The sequence below is a fragment of the Gadus chalcogrammus genome, chromosome 5 (assembly GCF_026213295.1).
Source record: "Gadus chalcogrammus isolate NIFS_2021 chromosome 5, NIFS_Gcha_1.0, whole genome shotgun sequence".
Lineage (NCBI taxonomy): Eukaryota > Metazoa > Chordata > Actinopteri > Gadiformes > Gadidae > Gadus > Gadus chalcogrammus.
The window spans coordinates 11,405,711-11,426,476 of NC_079416.1; the positions used below are offsets into that span (position 1 = coordinate 11,405,711).

The 20,766-nt window shown below is 44.8% G+C and overlaps 1 protein-coding gene and 1 pseudogene across 1 annotated transcript in view; one reads left to right on the plus strand and one right to left on the minus strand.

The window, feature by feature from the left end:
* fsip1 (fibrous sheath interacting protein 1) overlaps positions 1–992 on the plus strand; it is a 28,574-nt gene extending 27,582 nt beyond the window's left edge. The window contains exon 10 of the mRNA XM_056591391.1: positions 812–992. The gene's annotated coding sequence lies outside the window, so the exon portion shown is untranslated. The remainder of the gene's footprint in view (positions 1–811) is intronic.
* LOC130383274 (thrombospondin-1-like) lies at positions 924–10,819 on the minus strand (annotated as a pseudogene).
* Positions 10,820–20,766: the final 9,947 nt, after the last annotated feature.

Here is a 20,766-nt window from a genome sequence, read left to right on the forward strand (position 1 = left end):
ATTTGGACTACTTTCTGTCACAATGTTCCCATGTCTAGTAGGGGGCAAAGTTAGGATTTTCAACTCAGGTTCACAGGCACACACATACACTAAAACCAGAGAATTAGCCTGCAATGTAATAAAAAAAACGTGTGTCCAACATTTTGCTACATAGCTCATTGATCATCAGGGAGTTATGAAGGATGTCAAAGAAACACACACACAGACCACCTTTTGTCTTTATCCTGGAACACATGTGTGTAGTATACATTTATTGCAAGGGAAACGCATTGAGGCTAATGTATGGCCCACTAACCTCGTTTCCATGGCGACAAGGTCGTTTCTAATGTAAGGAGACCTGCAGTTAACCGAGTCTGTCTGGGTTTCCTCAGAGGGGAGCTGTGAGGGCTGCATCGGGCCCCGAAACGGCTTGGCTCGTAAAAGACGCAAATCGGCCATCTTTATTTTACTCTGGAAAATTATGAGCTGTTTAACGAGATACGAATGGCTTTGAGGGCTATGACTACCATCCCCTCCCACAGCATGCATGTGTGTATGTGTCTTGTTCATGTCTTTCCACTGGTTCCTTTATACAATAGTAGTGTAAAGCGTAGACTAGGCGACACTCTTCCAGAGTTTGCATTCAAGTGAAGGGGGCTCCTCATTCCTTGCTTATGCTCGTCACGTGATCGCCGGGAGCTGGAAGGTAAGGTGGGTGGGTGATGCACGTCTCAGGTGTGATCGTAGAAGGATCGATGCTTTAGTAGGCCACACTTCATGTTTATTGGTGCAGGCTTTGGACTTCTTAACGATTCTGTCCTTTTCTCCACAGGACTGTATGAGACCCAGCTAATGGATTCCAGTTGTGTTGTCCCACCATGGCTAAATTCAGGTGTTTTAAGTTTCAGACCTAAAGGAAATGCGCTTTACCTCTCAGACTTTAGCAATTATGTCTTAATGGTTCAGCATGGAATAAAAGCAAAGTAACTTGAATACACATATTTTTTTTCCTGAAGTGTTTATTGTTCCATGACATTACACATCACTGGTAGGAGTATAAACAACAATTTGTGGGTAAAAACTATGGTACAAATGTTTATAGAAAAAGTTTCCCTAGTATTAAAAAAAAGTACAAAACCAAAAACAACAAAGACATCCTTGTGTCAGTGTGCAAACAAACGGGACCGATACCATATTATGGCAACGTTCCTGGATAAATTATTTAAATAGCATTTATCTACACAAATGAAATAAACTCTTAACATAGAACATAATAATTTATAAAAATGCACAGGACATATCGCACAACATAGTAAAGGGAACATTTCTTGAATCTATTACACTGCTGACCGGGCCTCTTTTTGCTACAAAAATATCTTATATACAGAATATAAATGATTGTACTTAAGTCTGTCTTGGGGAAAAAATACAAGTCAACCAATGTATACTCTGCTGCTGGAAAAAGATATTCTCGTATGGTGGCCTCAATACAAACTCTAATAATGATGAGGTAATATTTGTACTTCGTTTCAGTACTTTTCCTTTCAGTTTCCTTGTAAAAAAATGTACACACAAGCTCAGGCACACCGATCGTGCTTACCGTGCAGAATAAGAATATTTGGAAATAAAATGATCAATTAAAACATCTGGCATACGCCTTACAATAACATACCATGGCATTGTGTTTTCCAGGTTTTCTTTAATTGATCACTGACTTTAGTTTTTTTTGATGGCGGCCATGGTACAAATAATCTCTGACAAATAAATAAATAAGAAATTAAAGCAATACAGGTCCATTCCTCACACACAAAAGACTGGCACTTGACTGGTTACGTCCGGTGATACTGTTTTTAAAACTCAAAGATATCACCACATATTATTCTAAAATATTCTTTTTTCAAAGCAATACACGTTTGCTTTGAGGCCCTGTGCTGTCCTAGTCATTGTACTCCTCCCTTCTTAGTCCCTCTGATGGTGTTTCCTGAGCCAACGGGTCAATCTCGTGGGACAGTGCATAGCGTTTGGTTTAGGCCTCCATTTGGAAGGACTAAAAGACTCTGGGTCAATGAGGATAAAATGACTCATTGATTATCGATGATAATGATTCATTGGCAATGTGGTCTTCATTACTATGCTCTCAGTTTCCCAACTGCACATGTACACACGCAAACACACACACACATAGAAACACAGATATAAACACACACACACACACACACACACATTCTTTGATAGTATCAGTCCAGTCTATTCGTCCATGGTCCCCTCCACGGGTCCTTCGAGGGGAGAGAATCGCTCCCAACTTAACCAAAATCCTCCTAGGGCATTCTTCATATTCAAATAAGTCTTTTTTGAGTCCACAGCAGATCAAAATTATTGCTTAAAAAATAAAACATGATAAAAAAAAATGTCTTCCCTTTGATGGCCATACTCGGCAAACACACCACAAGTGAGGACCGGGATCTAGTCGGTCCTCGAAAGCAGATCCAAGAATTATAATGAGAAGGTTAAGATGGACCTCAGAACGAGGCCAACGCGTGTTTTTTGAGTGTACGGTGCGGGGACACGGAAGTCTCTCGAGGGGAATGTACGGGAAGCTGGTTATACCTTCTACATCTTCTTATCCATTCCGCAAACGGTGTGTGTTCTCGTGGTCGAGTGTTGCGGAGAATGGTCGTCGCGGGGCTTACAGTTCAAAGCTCATAGTGGCAGGTGACAGATCCGTTCTATCCATATCAGGACCTCACTGGTTCAGTTATGAATCTGGTAGTACAAAAAAAGACATGCGTTAGAATCAAATGTGCTAGCGATCATTCAAATCCCTTTTCCTGAACACATGACCGACAGGAGTTTTTAAAATGGGTCTTACCTCTGCACTCATATTTGAGGTCGGAGAAGTACACCATCTCCTGGGAGAAGACGTAGAGGCCGAGGCGTCCACCAGCGTACGTTTTGTCGTAGATGTTTCCGGAATCCGCCATGATCCTCTTGCCTTCGTACATCACCACCCTGAGTAATGAAAAGTCACATGTTAATACATTTGAACTGAACGATTACTGTGCTCTGGATCTCTGGGAAGAGCTTTCATATGTAGTGCAAGGGCTGTTGGACATTACCTGATGAGTCCACTCTTGGGTCTGTGCACCAAATGCCATCTGTAGGCTGTGTAGTCCTTCCAGCCAATGTTCCTGGGGTCGTGCCACAGAGTACGCACCTGGAAGAATTACAGTCAACGCGTCAACTTGATGAACGTCCACCTATGCTATAAAAGTCTCCTAATGCCCGTATCTCATTGATGTGGAGTATTTTATAGACGGGGTGAATGGATAACCCACCTGTCCGGCCGTGTCTCCCGTGTGCCAGAGAGCATTCCTCAGATGTTCACCAGGCCCTGTAGTGGAGTTAACCACTTTGATTGACAGGCCAGAGTAGCCCTGGGCTCTGGTGGGCGTGGTGGACCAGTAGGTCTGTGTGATCTGCTTCCACATCACGGTGTAGAAGCGCGAGCTGGACTGGTAGCCAAAAACAAAGCCGGCGTAGTCATCGTCTCTGTCCGTGTTGATGAAGAATGTTCCGCTGAAGTCCACCGCATTGAACTCATCATAACCTGGACGGGGATGAAGGCCGGTTTAGTGTTGTTGGCCAACAGCTGCGAAGCGCCTTGACAGATACCCTGTGCATACTCGACCCATACAATGGCAATTAATTATCGTGTGTAAGTGCAATATGTTCGACATACCGACAGCGATGCCAGGATCGCAGTTGACGGTCTGCACCAGCTCCTTGCCCTGATGCCGGACCACCCAGTTGGGGTCGATCTGAGAGGTGCCTGTCGGGTCCAGAGGAACCATCTGGAACCTGCGGAAGTCTGTTTCGCTGATGTCAGTGTTCTCTGGGCAGACGTCATGGATATCCAGCACTTTGTCCTGGTCAAAGTCATCTTTGCAAACATCCCCTCGGCCATCCCCTGGAGGAGAGAAATCAAAACACATGCTTTTGAATTGGAATACAACCAGCGAATATGACAACATAGCGGAACAGGAGAAGGAAAGGATTTGTCACAGAGCGGTTATGTAAGCCCAAGTGTGATGAATAGAGTCTGCCCGAGTTAGCCACGAGAAATGTCTCCGGTGTAGCGGACGCCCAGTTGACCGCCGTGGCAGCGGAGAGGGGACTCACCATCAGAGTCCAGCTGGTCAGGGTTGGGCACCAAACGACAGTTGTCTTTCTCGTCGGGGACGTCATCGTTGTCGTCGTCGTGGTCACAGGCGTCGCCCTTGCCGTCCTTGTCGTGGTCGACCTGGTTTGCGTTGGGGATGTATGGACAGTTGTCCAGGTTGTTTTGGTGCCCATCCTCGTCGATGTCCTGGTTGCTGTCGCACTTGTCCCCCACGAGGTCTGAGTCTGAGTCAATCTGTAGGAGAAGGGAATTCCTTTAATACAAATCCTTCTAATAGAAAATCCTTTTCTTTCTTAAATACAAAGTAGGTGAAGTCAATATGAACTTTGTTCAATGCTACTACTTTTCTTTTGATATGATCTTTTGGTATTTTTTATCTGTGAAGACAATAATCCAATGTCCTTCCCTTTTGGCCTAATTAAGAAATGTCCACATTCCTCTCTTTCATCGGAGAAGAAACCTATTCTAAAGAACAACCTTCATCCCTGTCCAGAGGATAGGCCGCCTGCACAGTGAGAGCTTAAGGCCCAATCCCATTTCTTCCCCTTACCCCTTCCCCTTACCCCTCCCCCTTGTTTTGAAGGGTTAAGGGGAAGGGGTAAGGGGTAGAAATGGGATTGGGCCTAAATATCACCCCTCAGGTGCAGCTTATCCTGGAGAGAGTGCGAGTGGAAAGAGGATCTATGTCATTACCTGGTCAGGGTTGTGCTGAAGAGGGCAGTTGTCACAGTGGTCTCCAACTCCATCCCCGTCGGGAATCCCTCTGGTCCACATTGTAGACGTACTGACAGTTGTCCTTCTCGTTCAGAATGCCTGGTGAGAGGACACGATTTGCCCGCATTAGCTTACAATAGCTCACCAGAAGCACCAGAGAACTTCAAAACCTTAAGAGGACTCTTACCGTCGCCGTCGATGTCAATGGCGCAAGCGTCCCCCTCGCCGTTGTTGTCTGGTGTCGGTTTGATCCGTGTTAGCTTCGAAAACACAGGTTGTCACAGCGATCGCCAATGTCGTCTCTGTCAGCGTCGTACTGGGCAGGGTTGTACACTTTGGGGCAGTTATCCTGAATTCATCAAAAATACATTGTTTAAAATCCATTAGCTTAACACGCAGTTGTGAAATTAATGGCACCAGATGAAAAATAAACATTTCAATGAGGCTGGTTTGGAACTTGGACGCTGTCTTTTCGCTGCAATGTGATATTCCAATTTGAGAAACCTAGGGTTTCTCACCACAACATTATAGAACCATTTTCTTGTCTAACTTTTCCAATCCACACGTAGAATTATGGTGTGCCGGCCCTTTTGTCCTCAGCCTAGGCCATATGATATTATAGTATTTACGTGCTACTGGCTTTCCACAAAGTGTTTCTGCTGGAAGTCCCCATGGAAACACAGAGGTATCGATTTCTACCACCCAAAGGGAAGAGGTTGAAAGAGGCTACTGCTGATTACATGTCTGGTCCCTGAAAAAAAAAACAGTGTCACGCCTCACCCTACCCTATCATCAGAGATTCCATCGTTGTCATCATCATGGTCACACTCATCCCCCAGGCCATCTTTGTCATGATCTTCCTGACCAGAGTTGGGCAGGCTGGGACAATTATCCTATAAGAGAACCAAAACAAAACTGGTATGAAGAGGGCATCCCCACAACAAAACACTGGGGAAATGATGGTGTATCCATTTCTGTTTTTTTTCTCCGTATCACTCTGCTTACCTTCTTGCAGTGGTATGTAGCGTTCGTCACCACAACAGCTCTGTGTTTGGGCCATCCCTCCAAGTCAGTGTCTTCTCCACAGATGTAGCCATTGCCAGCATATCCTGGCTTGCACTCGCAGCGGAACATGGTATCAGAGAAGATGCCCAGGTAGACACAGTTGGCATTTTTATTGCAGTCGTGGCTCCCGTCCTGGCAAGGATTACGAGGCTTGCAGACCTGAAGTAAAAATGGAGGGTTATAGAATCCCGGTCCTACCGACAGTATTACTTCACGAAATGGACTCGAACATGAAAACCAGCAAAAGCTCACACCTGTTTCTTGGCGGTGGCTTGCTCGACCCCCCTCCCGAACGGCTGGGGTCCGGAGTACCGGGCGGGGCAGGGCAAACAGTTGTAGCCAGGCACTGTGTTTTCACAGCGATGGCACCCCGTTTGGTGTGTGTGACAGGCGTCGGAGACCTCTTTACACTCGTCGATGTCCTTGCAGTTGATGCCATTTCCTCTGTAGCCAACCGGACACCGGCCACACTTGAAGGTGCCATCGGGGAAACTGGTGCACTTGGCTCCAGCGAAGCAAGGCCTGAGAGGGCAACCATCTACAGGCCGGGGAAGACACAACAGGTTGTTCTAGATGCTAGTACACAGAGTTGCACCTTTTACTTTACATGTTCTGATTATAATTCAGGTTGCTTACCGATAGGACCATCCTGCTTTGTTGCACACTTGAGACATGGCGCCACACCACACAAATGGTTTCCTCCATATTTTGGTGCAGGGTCCGTGCAGAGACGTTTGCGCATATGGATCCCACCAACCACAACGTCAAGGAGCAGGTGTCCCAGAGAGACCAGGGTCCCCATCCACCCATGGACTAGAAGAAGAGGAAACACCATCATCAGCCTTTTGTCCTTGACTCTAAAACTTGGCAGTGGAATCCCAAAGATATGTTTTGTTTTCTATGATGACAGCTTCGGCGACAAGCAGTAATTGATCCCAAAGATCCCTGAGCTGGTCACCACTGACTCCTTGTTCTAAACATTCAACTACTGCAAATGCAAGTCCTTTCATAAGTGAGTTAAGGGCTCAATCACTATTGTGTTGCCCTCATTCATTACTACACCGCAGCACGCTTACTTGGACAAGGAGACTGCTTGCAAAGCTCAGTGGCGCGTCCCTTCCTCCTTCACACTCTTTGGCCACCCTCTGGGGCGTGGGGGAGTTGCACAGGCGGAATGCGCCGTGATCAGGCCCTCGCCACCAGGACACGGAGCAGGAGGACCAAGGAGACCAGTGGCTCCACCCACCGTCCTGTTTGACTGTGAACAAACAACACAAAAATCACAACGGTTAACACGCCCGTAGAACTCAAAACTCGGCTCTGTCGGCAGGGGGTGATTGAGGATCAAAACAGACTCAATGGAGGTTGGCGTTGAAGATGCGGTGGAGGGGAAAGGCGAGGGACTCACAGCGCTTGTCGCACTCCTCCAGTAGCAGTCCCGGGTCTGCACCGAGGCTGCCCTGGCAGTTGTTGTTGATGCGGTCGCAGGAGCGTCCGCGCTGCTGGATGCCCCGGCCGCAGGTCACCGAGCAATGGGTCCACTCTGACCACGGGGACCCAGCCGTCCTCTGGCAAAGGGGTCTGAGGCCGACACCATTACAATCAATTATTAGGAATTAGGATGAATTTGAATGTTGTCATTGTTATTATAATATAGTTTCTATCCGCCGTTATTAGTATTATTATTACATCGTCATTATCATCATGATAATCTTTGTCACTCGATCATTGCATGTTATTAGGCATTTGTTTTATCATAGTTTCTTCACAGTGTCATTATCATTGTGATAATCATTGTCATCACTCGTCCTTACTGTTATTATCATATTGTTCGATTATCTTTGAAAAAACGGGCCAAGGCTTCAGCGCCTATGCTCTCCTCGAGCAGAGGGACGAGCTGGTTCTTACCGCTTCCGCAGCGCGGGCAGCACTCTCCCTTGGGCACGGTGGCGTTGGTGCACGGGATAATGGGGCACTTGATCTCATGACAAATGGTGGCCGAGTTCTGCACAGGGGAGGGTTCAGATCAGTACATGGATAACGGCCTGCTGGCCTGCCACCCCGAATCACACAGAAGGGACACAAAAGTAAGTGAGGTGGATCTGTGCCAAGGCTAATTGCTATGTTTCAGGGAAACTCATCCAGCTGTGCGTGTTAAACCCACTAAACTTTCCACCAACACTTTATTGCACAATAGATAGCACTGTCCTCACCACACAGCTCTAAGTGAAGGATTAACATTATCTACGTATAATTGGAGGCCTGGAAACTCTAATGGACCAGGCTCTCTTATCCCTCTCCACCGCATGTAGGGAGTTGTGTTTGACGGTTTCTTAACTGGCAGGTGCACGTTGTGCATCCGTCCATGGTCCACTCGTCCTGGTTCCTGTGCACAATGCCGTTGTGCACGCACACTCCATCCTTGGTCTTGATCTGATCCATGATCATCATGTTGTCATCGACCTGGGGGGGGGGGGAAGAGAGAGAGAGAGAGAGAGAGAGAGAGAGAGAGAGAGAGAGAGAGAGAGAGAGAGAGAGAGAGAGAGAGAGAGAGAGAGAGAGAGAGAGAGAGAGAGAGAGAGAGAGAGAGAGAAAAAAGACAGGGAGGGACACACACAAACAGCAAGAGAGGGTGTTTAGGGAAAAGTACGGATAACATTTGCATTGCCACTGTTGCCAATAGGAACAAAACCCACGCCCAACACACACACACACACACACACACACACACACACACACACACACACACACACACACACACACACACACACACACACACACACACACACACAGTGATTAAGACATTTCTTGACTCTAGTGAAGCCGGCGGGAGAGAATCAGTCAGCCAAACACATTTTGTGCATTCAACATGGGTCTCATTAGGGACTTGGCCCTGGCCCGCCGTTACAGTGACAAGTGGCTACGCATTAGGAATGCAATGAGCAGGGGCAGGGGGGAGACACACATAAGCGACAGACAGGGGAAGGATGACAGAGTGCAGGAGGCACGACCCGGCGGGCGTCCGGACACTCACCACTTGGTGCAGGGCCTTGGACAGCTGCTTGACGACCACACCAAGGCCCTTGAGCTCCTTGAACATCCCAGAGATGTCCTCGCAGGAGAAGCCGCACACGGACGGCGCATCTGATCAAAGCGGAGGAGGAACCAGGAGTGAGTTACATCACCGCAGACCGTGAGGAATATACGGGCGGAGGCGTGGTCGGTGGATGGGAGCCGATCAACGGCGTGGGGGTGAGGGTAGGGTGGGGGAGACGGGGCTCACCTTTGCTTTTGTGGCCGGTGTAATCGGTCCTGATGGCTGGGCTGGAGCCGTTCATCTGGTTGTCGAGGGTCATCATACCGGACAAGGTCACTGCGGAGAGGAAGGAAGCGATGGTTATTCTGTTGTTTGTTTCTTTTGGAGCGGTCCATTTGCACCGATGAACGAGATTAGTCCCGATGAGTATAAGGAAACTCACCTCCACTTTGGCATCCCTTGTTCCTCAAGATGGCTTCAAGAGTGGTTCCAAAGACAAACCGTACGTTCTGAAGCACTCCCTGAATAAAAGGACATAACATTTAAAGCACATATCATTTGGATTTGATTCACAGTCTTTTCAATTAAAAGTCAAATTGTATAATATCTGTAACAGCCCACTTTTTGATAGAAGATTTCACGTGTTGTAGTTCACAATTAATTTTCTGGCAAGCAAGAACAATAATGATAACAAAAAAATTGATTTACCTTGAAGTCTTTCACTGTTCCCTTTGCGATCCTCATGCGGGCAGTGTCTATAAGTTCCTGTGACAATACTTTGTAGATCGGCACATCCATCTCGGACACATTTATCTCTCTCGCAGCCGACAAAAAGCTGCACACGGTCGTCCTGCACGAACAGGGTGATGTTCTCCCCCCAATGTCCAGTCGCTAAATCCGCATCTTCAATCGACACGACCTGTTGCTGGGTCTTGGTGGATAAAACCACATCCAGCATTTTCGCCTCGCCGTTGGATATGATCTCGAATATCGGTCCGGATCCGTCGGTCTTCTCGACAGTCAAAAGACTCCCCCTGGTTCTCTTGAACTGCTTAAGATTGAGGAGGAGGATGAAGCCTCTCTCTGTTTGAATGGAGTCGATGAGGTCCCGGAAGGACATGTCGGGTACCGGGGGGATCAGGCTAGCATTGAGGACCTTATAGGCAGGACTGTTTGGGTCTGCGCCTCGAACCTGGGTCACTCCGTTGTGCCTTCTGCTCACCTTGGCAAGTTCGAATAAGTCATAAACACTGTTGTCCTCGCCACTCTCTGCGGAGGGAAAGCAAAAGCGGTTAGTTTGCCCAACTCTCGCCTCACAATTTCGGCCTGCAAACCGAATGGACCAATATCACAAAAACGGTTGCTTTCTCTCCACTCACCTGCCACACTTCTACTCTCACAGCTCCAGAGCATCAGCAGCAGAGCGAGGCTGCACCGCATCATGGTGAAGTCCCGAGTGGTACCTAATCCATCCCAAATCAATTGGTTACAAGATATAGTCCACATCCTATATAAGTAGGCCTAATCTATGACATGTTTTTAAATAAAAAGAATAATAATAATAATCATATAAAATGTAATGATAGGCCATAGGCAAAATAATTTATTAAAATAATATATTAATTGAAAAAAATTCACATAGGTACCTTTGAATATGATCATCCGAAATTAAATAAAGTATAAAATATAGAATCTCCCGATTAAAGTCGTTGTCCCGGTTGTTTCCTTTAGTTCTTCAGAAAGTGCATTCAGGGAGTTACAGCCTATTGCTAAAATAAAGAAATATAGTAAGACTTGGTAGTTCTAGGGAGCACTGATGCTTTAGACTGTTCTGTTCATGCTGGAGGCATCAGAGCTTTTTAAATGCTTTCAGGACATTCCTCAAAGCACGTCTCAGCCAATTGGAGCGTCTTAGGGGACGACCCAATGGTTATTACCTCACAGCCCGTCACAGTTCTATCCGAGACACACACACATAGGAAAAAAATGCATTCCACAGTTGGATTTCCATCACCGGACAACTATTTAATCCGCACACAGGAGCCAGGCGGTCGTTTCCTGTCAACGCTTTGTTTTTCGTTAGAGTATCCACATTTTGTTTGACTCTAACCCTAACCCAATAATTCTGTAGCCCTATATTAGAATGGAAATATAAAACATCAGTTGTCCATAGTTTGTCAAACATCCGTTAACTCATGACCTACAATTTAAATGATTTTACCTTATCAACGCCTTTATATTTATATATAAGCTGTCATGTTTTATACATTAGATATTTTAAAGTTAACATCAATAGTGAAAAAGTTTAGGGAAGGCTTGCCTACTTGTTTTTTCCAATAGTTCCACCAGGGGCGTCATTGAGCCTTTAATAAAATGTGCAACCACACATTTAATCATTCTTTCGTTGTTTCTCTCTTAGTTTCTTCCTTTTCTTCCTTCTTCAGTCTGCATCTTATATCAGTACATTCCTGTTATTTTCTTAATATTTTTATCATTCTTCCTATACTATTTCAGTTTACAACATAGCCTTTGCAATATTGATCAAGCAGGCAAAAAAAAGGGCCGAACAGCTCTAGGGGAATTCTGGAAGAGTTATCTACTGGCCCATCTGTCAGCTGTCTTTCTGGCTTACCGGCTGATTCAGCATTTTACGGAATGGCTCTGATTTGGGCATTGACCTTATTCGTTTTTCGGACATCAATTGATGTTATAACCATTTCTTCGAAATTGTACCCCAGAATTCCCAGATATTCTCACTCCAAAATATTTTGTCTGAATCGGTTTGGATGAGATATATGGAGCCCTGACACACAGGCACCCAAACATCTGGATACCTGTCTTCAAGCCTGTTCGTACAATCTGCTGGAATTCCAGATCTTCATGCTACAGCAGGGGTCACCAACACGGTGCCCGCGGGCACCAGGGCGCCTGCAAGGCCCATATGAGGCGCCCGCAGGCCGGTTCTAAACATAGCACAACTCATTCTTGAACAACTCTTTCCCACCTTTTTTAAATCATTGTTGATAATTATTGTGAGATGATCAGCGTCTTCATATAGATGATTATCATTAATCAATAATAATAATAATATATAACTAAAGGCAAACTGAGCAAATTTGTTATTTCAGAAGTGTATCAAACTGGGTGCCCTTCGTATGACGAAGTACCCATGAAGTAGCTCTCAGGTTCAAAAAGGTTGGTGACCCCTGTGCTACAGGCATGGCGGCACCCCTCAGGAATAAAACACTGAAGCAAAGGCCTCTAGAATAAGTAACCCTAAAACAAAGTCAAAGCACACTCTTGATGTTGAATAGCGCTACTCGCTTTTTTCCTTCCCAAAGGAACATGTCGGGTTAGCGTCCAGGGCAGTGCCAGCTGTGACTGGGCATGTCTTTGGGCGTGTCTGATCGTCACAGGGAGGTAAAGCCTGGGCGTCCTTTGACAGAATGCAGGAAGCAGGCCGGCCCGCCAAGAGCACCGGAAACAGCCCATAGATAGCACATGTTGACTCGGCAATCATCCCTTGGGTGCTTTTCTGGCGAATTTCACATGCAGACACCCACACACACCACACAGACACAGAAAGACACACATACACACACACACACACACACACAATAAGAGACACACAGAGCTGTACACACACACACAAAGTGACACACACCCACACACACAGAAAGACACACACAGACGCACACACACACACACACACACAAAGCTCTACACACACACGCACACACATACACAAAAGTCAGAGACACTCAAACACACAAACACAGAACTTGTCTCTTCGGGTCGGTGGGAGAGTTCATGTTTGTCTTTGTCTCCCTTCAGAGCTGTATGCTAGCTGTGTTGGTCAGTGGTGTTTGGCCAAGTGTTAGCCAAGAGGTTAGCCTACGCAGCTGGTCTGACTTGCCGACTGCTAGTGTGATAAATCCTTTCTACAGGACCGTTCATTCATGTTAGCACCCAGCAACCGGCTCATCCTAGGTCCAATTATTCATTCTATTATTATATCATTATTACGATTAAATAACATAGTGCTTTTCTTTAACATTTGTCATTACCAGACCTTAATTATTATTTAATAAAAATTATAACCTACCTGTTTGCCTTGAGTGTAACCTACCTGTTTGCCTTGAAAAGCTAAACCTTGGTGATCTATAGATAGGGACCGATTCTTTTCTGTACATGACACAAAATGTAACGTTCATATCATGACCATTTGATGCAATACATTGGATTCAAATGCAGTGAAAAGTGGATGATAGTTCCATATCGTGATTCATTATACGGTATATGGATACACACACTTTGGCATTATGACATTTGTTTAGTTTACATTAGTAGATCTGCCATAACAGTACACATATAGCTCATATAGCTGCTGACAAATACTGTTGAAATTCCCCATGGTAGATATTAATTATAAGCAGAGGATATAATCCTGAACATTATTAGAGTTGATAGACAGTTTTGATATGCATTCTTTAATTATCAACCCACATTAATCGCTATCAGTGTTAACAGAAAATCAAGGACATGACTCACAATACCTGACCTGGAGTTGAGGTTTGGTTTAAACTTTACTGGGAATATTTGTGCGGTGAATAATGGATCCAGCTAACATTAACACAGTGGCAGTTAAAAGAGCCTTAGAGCCTCCCTGGTCCCTTCAAGGCTTGAGATGCTTTATCACCCAGTGTGATTCAGCTGGGGAAAATTATCAGTTCCTAGCAACATCCACTTGGAAGCCGTTCATCTTGCTCTGTGGCCTGCAGCTAAACTGCTTTTGCAGCAGAAGACTTAAAAGGCTTATGGGGGGGACTAATAAAGCATGTTTGTGTCAAAGAACTGTGTGTATTCACATGTTAGCCGATAGGCCAACTCTAGATTAGCGAGGGATTCAGTCGGCTTGTGTGTCTTGTCAATCAAGGTGAATCGTCTCCTGGAATGGAGGCTGTTGACGCCTTGGCTTCTGTTGGAATAAAGCCTTTGTTTGAGGCTTTACTGTCAGTGCAGTGAGCGTTATTGAGATAAATGCTCCAGTGTAAAGTTACAATTTATTTATTATTAATATTTAACTTGTATTTATGTAGCCCTTTGATTCCAAAGCATTTCAAATAGTATATACCGGTACTCAAGTCTGTGTACTAATTAAAATATAAAAATGCTAAACGCTTACAAACTTAATAATAGTCAGTGTAATGGCTGGGCTCTGGGAAGTGTCAATCAACAATTTAGAGGCTTTTACAGAGTAGAAAAGGGTGGATCTGTATTCAATAAAAAGTAGTGTTTAAACCCTGAAGGTTCATTGGCTATGGTGGTCAGCATGGCCACTGACAATCCTGGCCCGATTAAAGGTCGGCAGAGCACACGTTCGTTACCATGGTAGGCTGTTGTATTTACCAGATAAGAGAGATGGCTCGTCAAAAAACGGGAACGGGAACGGGAATCTAAGTCACCGTTTACGAGCAGAGTTGAGGACGACAAATTTTGCCAGGCTTGTCAGACAAGCCAAACTAATTTTCAACTGTTTTCTTCCAGGAAGTGGCCAAAACCTCAAAGAGAATTTAAGCCCGCTGTCACACTACATCACTGATTGAAATCCATGCATGATCTCTGAGGCTGAAGTGGGAAATATGGATATTACCAGTGGCTTTAGAGCTGGCACAGGTTGAAAATAACAGTATGGTACTTCTCTATCTGGCCATGGTCAAAGGTTGCTTCAGAACATTTTTTGGTTGATATACAACCAAACATACAACTTCTGGACACGACCTCTGGATACGACCTCTGGACGATACATTTCCACGGAATAAGAAGACGATGAAGATGACCGATCGGTCGCAGTTGACTCGCCACAATTCCGGCAAGTGATGTCACCACCAGTGTGTTATTATGTTGGACGGGCGCCCTCACGCTATCCTTTGACTCAGTGCTTGGAGACAGACAGACACCAACTCAACCATGGTGCTCCTTGCGTAGCAGCTAGCTATACAAGCAGAAGAGCGGCTCCGATTCACAGAGCTATGGCGTGCAGCGTGTGATGCTACGCCGGGGACGGGCGCCGGTGCCAAACCGTTACCGTTTGACTAATGAGCTAACGGACCGCACGCCACTCAACAGACGACTGCAGACGACTGTAGGCAGGAATGTTAAAGGTCCTCTCAAAGGAAGGTAAGAATGCTAGCCTGCAGTTTGTAAAAGCACCCAGAGCCATTATGAAGATGTCAGCTATCAAGTAGGTGTCATGGTGTACAAGAGACCACCAAGGACCACACAAGTGGTTAATGGCTTATTAAAAACAGCATAACTTATTTTGTATTGCATTCTGCCATTATAATGCTATTCTGGGGAGGACTTAATTGTTGGAAACTTTAAATGTTTGAACACCTTTCTAAATATAGGCCGTAAAAACTCCAACTCCCGTTCCACATATTATAATGTCTTTGTGTGTGTGTGTGTGTGCGTGCGTGCGTGCATGCGTGCGTGCGTGCGTGCGTGCGTGCGTGCGTGCGTGCGTGCGTGCGTGCGTGCGTGCGTGCGTGCGTGCGTGCGTGCGTGCGTGCGTGCGTGTGTGTGTACATGTGTGTGTCTGCATCATTGGGAAAGAAAAAACATTGTCTTGCACCCTTGAGGGAAACACCTTATTATTATTATTTGTCTCCATCATCACTTGTTCCGTACGTGTTATGAAATGTTATTGTTCCGAAGATCTAAGATTCCCTTGTCTTCTTTATGTATACACACTTTCCAAGCTATTTCCCTGGAAACTACGTCCATGCGAACGGCCACAAGATCTTTAGATAAGGTATTAAAACTAAAATACAGAAACAGTCCAACTGGACTTCAACGGAGGGTTCTGCGGTGAGTTCGGAAAGCAAGTTACGAGGGGAAGCTCCACCAGGCCCCGTCTCTCCCTCCATTCCACATGAATGGAGGGATGGAGTTTGTATAAAAGAAAATTCTTCAGAAATCAGCCTGCGCACGGGGAGCTCACCGAAAACAAAGGTCAACAACGCTATTTCATCCTTCCACCCACCCTTCCAGATTTGTCCACAAGACAGCCCTGCTTTCCTTGGCCGTCTCCCATTCAAAATGAACGATGTTTAACTAACTGCGTTCTATGCCAGGAAGTGTGTGTGTGATACTCACCCCCTAAGTGGGTGCTAAGGGATGCACATTGAGTGAAAAACTGGGGTTTGAATGATGGTCAGGGTTTGAATGTTGAGCCATGTTTCCTCGTGTTATCACCTCCAACGCACCAAGCAGCCGTAAACGGTTTATAGCTTACGTTATAGATTTCTGGAAGCAAGGCATGCCAGTCTCCTTCCCTCTCTTGACATCATATGCTCCGCTCCGAAGTGGGCCTTTAAGTTGCTCTTCAAAGACACTTGTCTAGGTTGAATCCATAGGGGAGACAGCTACTTACAAAGTGCCTTCAAGTTTTAAACCGAGTTGAAAATAGTTATGTGTGTCAAGACAGAAAATGATATCTGTGGCCTACTTTCTGTTCAATTGTGTTGCTGGTATTTTGACATTACCATAATGTCATAAGAGTCTTACAAGGCAAGCTGGTGTACCAGTCAGGGTGTGTCTATCTCAGGTGCACTAAGGTGTACCAAGGTGCACTCAGCGGGTGGTCAGAAAACCTCTTTGCTCATTGGCGAGGTAGGGAGCGGCCCTGCCCCACCAAGGAACAAACCAACAGTCAAAGGTCAGTTAGAGGTCAGTGAGAGGTCAGATGACATCACACACGTTTCTGTGGCTGATCAACCTACTATGAAAATGAGTAGTAAAAAAATAATAAAATAAATGTAAGGCCTGAAGATATACATATGTTCAGCTTAGTCTTTCAGAATAAACATGGAGGATACCCCAGTGCTGGAAACTGGAGTTCAGAGACTGCATGTAGTTCCTGGAGGTATTTATGCATTCACTTTAGCCCTGAATAAACACCCAAAGACGAATATAGCGCTGGTATTCCAATTTCTGGGGTACCCTGTTTCTAAGATGTCTGGCACATGTCTTTGCTTAGTGGAAACAGACGGTATCTCTGATATTTTCCATTTACTCTATAGGTCATGCACTTAAATGTCTTTTTTCGTTGGAATACCTTCATACTAGTCCACAAGTATCTTTTTTGCTGTAGTTACCAATTTGATTTGAAGTCAACAATGTATATGTCATACCAATATTACCTAATATCCTTGATTCTAATCCGTGTCCAGAAACGTTATAAGATGAGAAACAGATTCTTCCCACATCAGATATATTTTCTCTATTTGTCATCTTCCTCAAGGCTGTATCAAGCTGTTTTTATCCTTGCTGGACTAAATAAAGTGGTATTCACTGAAGTCTGGATAGTGCACCATTCCAGCGCTCCTGCACTGGAAACCTTAGAGGCTGCCAGCATCTTAATGCAGGACGTTTTTGTAATAATATCTTCATAAAGCAGCACTGAGTGTCTTCATAGCCTGCTGGGCTGTTCCTTCCGGGCATTGGCTTGATATTTACTCCCGGCACCACCACCACCACCACCCCAGCCACCACCCCCAGCCACCACCACCACCACCACCACCACCACCACACCACCACCACTACCACCACCAACACCACCCCAGCTCCAGCAAAGGAGCCAGAAGATATAATTTCGATTTTACATTTTGTGATTTTTTCCATATGAGTGTTGATGTGCGCACATATTGTAAACCCATGGATTATTCTCCCGGTAGCCCCGTTTGGCAAAGGGATTGCTCGGTATTGGAAAACAATGTTTCCTGGCTTCACATAGACATTGAGAAGAGATTCAAAGTTACATTCTTTCACTGTCTTGGACGATCCATCCCAAACGTCCTTACATTGAAAAAAAGAAGGCAAGGGCATTAATGGCTCTGCAACAGAAGTCGCTGGGATGGAAGCCACTGGTTGTGTCTGGGAAAGCTGCCTAGGAATGTACCCAAAACACAAACATTGTCCGGATGAAAAAAGGAAAACCCAAGCAGTCTTTTTTATACAGACGGGGACATGTGGGCTCTCACGAGCAGCTTGTATAATACTTCAGTGCCTTTTTTAGCTGAACATCTTGAAAATCAATCACTGAATTTGGCTTTGCCATTGTTCTTTATTTTACCAGTTTCCTCAAAGGCTGCAGGGGGTAGCTACTGCGGAAATGTCCCAAGCTAAGTGGAGCTTCACATTTTATATTGACTATTTAGCGATTTAGCAGGACATTTTATCCAATGGCACAAATGAGGGATACAGCTTTATAATTCAGGGGCAGGTGAGGCACATTGCCCAATGTTGCCTCCAGGTAGATATGGAAATTGGGTTTGAAACCTCTACATTTCAAGGATCTCCAACTCTCAAGACGACTCACCCAGAAGTCCCAGAAGCACACTGTAGCTTGTATGGGAGTGACACACTCTTTAGCTCGTATGAAAGTGACACACTCTATAGTTCTTATGGGATTGACCCACGCTATAGCTTGTATGGAAGTGACACACACTATAGCTCGTATGGCAGTGACACATACTATAGCTCGTATGGGAGTGACACGCGCTATAACTTGTATGGAAGTGACACATGTGTGAGCCAATTATAAACAAAAAGCAATTGCAATAATATTCTTCAGTAGAAAGGTTGCTGTTCTTGAGGTTTGGTTTAAGTAGGCTTCTCTTGAAATCAGACGTACATCTCAACCTATAATTGTTACAAAGATGCTTGAGGCACACATGAATGATTTGTATGAGATAGCTCGAAAATTGCTTCATACTCTGTCCTTCAAAGCTTGAACATGACTTCACTGAGCTTAAACATGAGCTGCTGTTGTCCAAACACATATTATGTCTTCATCAGGCTTTGCATGGAAGATTGAATCTGGTTAACAGCAGCTGTTCCAAAACGCCTGGATAAACAGGTGTTATCTAAAATATTCATGTTGCATGCTTCTCTGTGAATATACCTCTAAAAATAGCCTTTTTGACACTGATTGATATCACGCAAAAGTCAATTAGAGGTATGACGGGTCCATTTTCTAGTGGTCATACTTCAGACCAGTACGGGAGACCTCTGACCTCTGTTAGACGTTTCCCCGAATTATTCAGTGATTCATCACAAAGCCTCGTCAGGTTGGAACGTAAGTCTTCAGGCACTGTGCATCACTTCGCATCATTTCTTTTTACGAGAATAAGCCAGTTGAGACAGATGTTCCCACAAATGTTGGTTAATGTTTGGTGCGGATCACACAGTTTTGTCAACTATTGCCAACTATACCTTTTTTATTGTATTTTTGCAAGATTATGACAACGATTGTCTTCCATCTCTAACATGGCCTGAATTAGGTTTCTTGCCTCCTTCGATTTCTACAATTTAATATATTTGATGCTTTATGTATTTGTTCATAAGATAGAAGCAAAAGCATGTATTTGTGTTTACAATTACTGCACATTTTGTCCAAATTTAATTTGGGTAATTTAGTTCCACGCCATGTGCCGGCCACATGTTTGCAACAGAACAGTTATTTTCCCCAATAATAATCAGGCTATTATGAGTAACATGAAATTATACTGTTTGCTTTTGGCACGTCATGCTAAAAGGTGATGGTGGCATGACTTTCAAATGGACCTTAGAGGATTTTCCTCATTATATTTAGGAAAATCCTAAATATAACATGTGGTGGTCGGGCCAGTGAAACAGCCCACCATTTTACTGGAAGAAAAATCTGAGGAATGTTCCTCTCCTTACTTTGGAGAGGGGTGGCTGGGGTTACGGGTGGGTCCTTGCATCTTTGATTAACGATGGGTGATTTCTTCCGGAAAAGGAGGCACGCTGGGAACATGCGGTCATCAGCGATTTTAATACTAGCGGGAATCCCACGTTTTCCCCACACAAGGGGGGGGGGCATACTTTAAGTTCTTTGCATCTGTTTTGGAGATGGTTGGCTGTGTGGAGATGCTTGGTGAGAAGGTTACCAAGATGAAGGGAGAACAGGCAGAGGGAATCAAAGCTTGTAGGATGTGAGCTGTTGTCGCACTGTCCCTTGAAGATGCCCCCTCTGCCAACCAGCAAGTGTGTTTCCCCAAAGTTTTGAAACAAATGTTGAACCTTTGGTGGTCAAAGCATTTATCGCCAGTACTTTTTGCACCTCTTTTGTCCTTTATGTTCAGTTTGTAGTTCTGAGTAAGAATTGCATCCTCTCATGGAATCGTTTAGCTGAAAACACTATCTATGATCCCTGTGTACATAATAAGTTGGCAGACTTGGATTTTGGATTGTTCTCAGGCGGAACACATGAACATAACACTTCAAATATTTGTTTAATTTTTTGAACTGAACGATTGGGAAAGGTAATCTGGTTCGGATAATTAAGGTACTCTATGATTACAACAATAGTGACCTTAGCAATCAAATGCGGGAAAGTCTTTGGCTGGTCAGCTAGTTGCGTTCTTTCCCCAAAATGTTGAAAGGTATTCTATAAATTCCACATTAACAACTGCTAGGTAGGAATGACTAACAATCGCAGTGAGGGACTTGAGGCAGTGAGGCCAAAACTGTATTTTAAAACTGTAGCCTGATGTCCAGGCGTGACTTGTAAAACATATCCTCCAATAAAATCAAACACTACCTAGCATATCGTGGAACAAAGACTAAATTAAACCATACTTTTATTCATCAGCACATTCAATGGGCAACTAAAAACAATATAAAACACATTTTATCAAGGAAAACTTCAATAAACAAAGAGCCGTTTTGGAGCCCAAAGAGCTAGCTTCATTGGGGGAGGTCA